The sequence below is a fragment of the Apium graveolens genome, chromosome 5 (genome assembly GCF_009905375.1).
Source record: "Apium graveolens cultivar Ventura chromosome 5, ASM990537v1, whole genome shotgun sequence".
In the NCBI taxonomy this organism is placed as follows: domain Eukaryota; kingdom Viridiplantae; phylum Streptophyta; class Magnoliopsida; order Apiales; family Apiaceae; genus Apium; species Apium graveolens.
This window is the reverse complement of record NC_133651.1, coordinates 91,645,884-91,650,623: the sequence shown is the minus strand read 5'-3', so window position 1 is coordinate 91,650,623 and position 4,740 is coordinate 91,645,884.

Genomic DNA, 4,740 nt, shown 5'->3' with positions numbered 1-4,740 from the left:
AGGGTATTATTCTCGGGCATAAGGTTTCTAATAAGGGTCTTGAGGTGGATAAAGCCAAGGTGGGGGTCATTGAGAATCTTCCTCCACCTATTTCTGTTAAGGGACTTCGCAGTTTTCTCGGTCATGCGGGTTTCTATAGGCGTTTCATCAAAGACTTCTCTAAGATTTCGAAGCCATTGTTCAGTTTGCTAGATAAAGATGTTTCTTTCAAATTTGATGACGAGTGCCTTGCAGCTTTTGAGACGTTGAAGAAGAGTGTAATCACGGCACCTGTCATAAATGTACCTGATTGGAATGAACCTTTTGAGATGATGTGCGATGCAAGTGACTATGCAGTTAGAGCAGTTCTTGGGAAGAGGAAGACCAACATATTTCATGTGGTCAACTACGCTAGCAAGACCCTAAATGGTGCTTAACTGAATTATACTACTACGGAGAAAGAACTTTTGGCTATTGTCTATGGTTTTGAGAAATTTCGATCTTATCTACTTGGGACTAAGGTGACAGTTTTCACTAATCACACTGCAATTTGTTATCTCGTCTCAAAGAAGGACTCGAAGCCTAGATTGATTAGATGGGTTCTTTTGCTTCAGGAATCTGAACTAGAGATCAAGGACATAAAGGGGAATGAAAATCAAGTCGATGTTCATCTCTCACGTTTAGAGAACCCTAATGCTACTTTATTGGATAACACATTGATAAATGAGTCTTTTCCCGACAAGCAGCTGTTTGGAGTGCAAGAAGAAGAACCGTGGTTTGCAGACATTGTGAACTACCTTGTGAGTAATATCATGCCTCCCGACTTATCTTATGCTCAAAAAAAGAAGTTTCTACATGAAGCGAAGTGGTATATGTGGGATGAGTCGTTTCTTTTTCGATAAGGAGCTGACCAAATCATCAGGTTACGTATTCCTTACAGTGAAATGGGGGGGGGATCTTGCGAGATTACCACTCAACGGCTTATGGAGGACATTATGGTGGAGAAAAGACAGCAACTCGTATTCTACAAGAAGGTTTCTTTTGGCCAAGCTTGTTTAAAGATGCTCACCGGTTCATTTTGAAATGTGATCATTGTCAACGTGTGGGTAATATGTCTAAGAGGGATGAGATGCCTCTTAATATGCTTCTCGAGGTTGAGGTCTTCGATGTCTGGGGAATTGACTTCATGGGGCCATTTATCTCATCTTGTAACAATCAGTACCTCTTGTTGGCGGTAGATTATGTGTTAAAATGGGTTACAGTTAAGGCGTTGCCAATGAACGATGCAAAAGTGGTGCTTAATTTTCTTCACAAGCAGATATTCACAAGGTTTGTAACTCCAAGAGTCATAATCAGTGATGAGGGGTCGCATTTTTGCAATTGCAAGTTCACTGCTATGATGCAAAGGTATAATATGAATTATTGCACTGTTATGGCTTATCATCCTCTAGAAAAATGGTCAAGCTGAGGTATCTAACAGAGAGACCAAGCACATTTTAGATAAAATTGTGTGTCCATCGAGGAAAGATTGGTCTTTAAACCTTGATGAAGCTGTTTGGGCGTATAGAACAGCATATAAGACTCTATTGGGAATGTCGCTGTTTTAGTTAGTTTATGGTAAGGGGTGCCAATTGCCTTTGGAGCACGAGCATAAGGCATATTGGGATTTGAAGAAATTGAATCTTGACTTGAATGCGGCTGGAAAGAAGAGGATGCTTCAATTGAATGAACTCGACGAGTTTCGACTTCAAGCTTATAAGAACAAAATATACAAGGAGAAAGAGATGGCGTGATTGGGGTCTAGTGCTCAAATCATTTGTGCCGGGGCAACAAGTTTTTTTGTTCAACTCTTGTCTCCGTCTTTTTCCTGGAAAGTTGAAGTCAAGGTGGCCAGGGGCCCTTCATAATCAAAATTGTGTTTCCGTATGGAGCGGTGGAAATTTTTTAAAGTGATCCGGGCCAAGCATTCAAGGTAAATGGTCATAGGTTGAAGCATTATTATGGTGACACGGCAAACCGCGAGGTGGTTAGTGCCGTTTGATTGTCTGTTTGAGCTCAAGGTTCTACGTCGAGCTAGCGACATAAAAGAAGCGCTTCTTAGGAGGCAACCCAAGTTTGTTGTACATTAGTAGGTAGATGAAGCAAGAAGAAAGGAAAAAAACACAAAAAATTAGAAAAAGAAAAAAATTCAGGGTCAACTTCAGTAGCCAAGCGCGCCCGCGCTGATCCAATGCGGCGCGTGGCCGCGCTGTTTTTCCAGAAGGTAAGCGCGCCCACGCTGATCTAGCGTGCGGTCGTGCCGGTTTTCCAGAAGGTGAGCGCGCCCGTGTTGTCCAAGCGCGCGGCCGCGCCGGGTCTTGTTCGAAAAAAAATAAAAACAACAGTTTTTAAGGGAATTTCAGGATTTTAACTATAAAATCAATTTCAAACCGAATTTTACTCTTCCACGTCCCAATTCCCACTCCAAATCAACTCATTATTCACACTATTCCCATAATCAATTCCCACTTCTATTCCATATCTAATTCTCATCTCTCCACCTATAAATACACACACACTTATACACAAACTTCTCCACCACTTCATAAATTCTCAAACATAAATCTCTCTCAAACACTTAGTTTTATTCTCTCTTATTCAATCCCAATGGCACCCAAGAGGCAAAGAACGCAAGTAGGTAGCAGCACCACCGATTTTTCATCTACGGGTGGTGTAAGGCCAAGGTTTTCTACTCCTGAGGCTGAAAAGGAGTACACGAGGCTTCTCTCGAAGCCTATTGCTAAGGAGCGAGGTTTTCTGCCATCAGGGGAAGATGGTAAGCTGTTGGAGATGATTCTTTAGATGGGTTGGATTCTTTTTTGCGAGGCTCCCGCTGCTGTACCCATAAGTGTTGTGCGGGAATTTTATGCTAACGCTAAGGCGAAGAAGAATGGCTTCACGGTGGTTAGGGGGATGACTATAGAGTACAGTGATGATGCCATTAGGAGGGTGATTGAGCAGCCCGCGAGGAAGCCCAATCAGGACACTTGGAACGATATGACTCTAGAGGACTTTGATTTGGATCTCATTATTGCTACTCTGTATGTGCCTTAGACTCACTGGAAGTTTAAAAGGGACACTACTGATTACTCCACATTCCCTGTGTCGTGCATGAACAGGTTTACACGGGCTTAAAACTCATTTATTTGTGCTAACATCATGCCATCTTCGCATGTGCATGAGATTACTGTGGAGCGTGCTTGTCTGCTATGGGGTATTCCTCAGGGTGATTACATTGATTTGGAGATGGTTATTTATTAGGGGATTTTAAGATTCTTGAGAGGAGGTACCACATGTGCTATAACTTATGCGTCTGTTATGACGAAGCTGTGCGTGGCAGTTGGTGTTCATTGGCCCGCACATGAGCAGCTGTAGCTTCCCAGTGCTCCTATTGACAGTTCTACGCTGTTGAGTATGCAGGAGTGGAATGGAGGGAAGCCCGATCCTAAGGGGCTTGGTTATTCATATGCTCATCTGCCAGGTGGTGTACCCATGGATCAAGGTACTACGGGAGGTTCTTTGCAGGCCCGTCGAGCAGCTTGGAGAGCTCAGTTAGGAGCGGAGGCTGGTTCGTCTCTGCAACAGCAGCCGAAGGCAACAGCAGAGGTTGGAGCTGGTTTGAGTTCGACGCAGTATAGGCGTCTAGCGTGGAGGATGGATGCGATGCACGACATCCATAGTCAGTTTGCACATGATCTCACCCAGGCACTTGGGACAACTTTTAGAGCCACCAGTGTTGACATTCAGTTTCCAGTATTTGGTGAGGATTTCGTGTATCCGCCTCCTGACACACCTGACACTCCACCCGTTGAGGGTGATGATTCTGATTCGCAGTAGGTATGCCTGATTCCTTACTATTACCTTCACTGAGGACAGTGAATATTTTAAGTTTGGGGGTAGTAGTTGAAGGAATATGTTTTGTGTGAGTGGCATATAGTTGCATATTCATGATAGTTTAATGCATATAGTTGCATATTTTGCCATGTCGTAGTTTTTTTTATTTTTGGTAGTTTTTATGATAATTTGTTCGTGTAGTTTCATGCATGTGCATATTAACATGATCCCTTAGATGATTTTTCCGATTAATCTGTGATATTGATGCTAGTGTAGTGATGTCGTATTTAGTGATGTTAAGTCTTATTGAATTAATTTGTATGCTAGAGACAATTGTATTTCACTGAGTCTTATAGGTTGCTAGAGTGCTAGATCATGGTCATGGTTTATTTGTTTGTCGAGGTTTAATCGCTTATTTATATTTAGAATTTAGGATGTTCTCTTAATAATAAATTAGCATGGAAATTTAAAAAATTGGAGAAAATTTGATTTCATTGCTAAGTTGTATGGCTAGGTGTCAAATGGCTAGTAGCCGGCTCATATTAATATGAGTAGTTTAGGGTTGAGCGAGATGGAGCGAAACGCACTCTTTCAGAAATTTGAAAAAAAAGAAAAAAAAAGGGAAAAAGAAAATAAGAAGAAAAAAAGTGTTATGTATAATTGATCACGAGTGGGCTCTTTAGTACTTGAGTTATTAAGTTCTTAGGGGACTTTGTGCCTAGTGACCTAAGGATTTTATAGTCTGGGATCCGCTAACCTAACGCTGGCTACATGGGTACTATTGTAAACCTCACTCATTGTACGATCAAATAAGCATACTTGTGTTATTTTGTTGTGAATAAAAGTGTGAATCCATGTTAAACTCCGGTATAAGAATTGAAGTGTTAT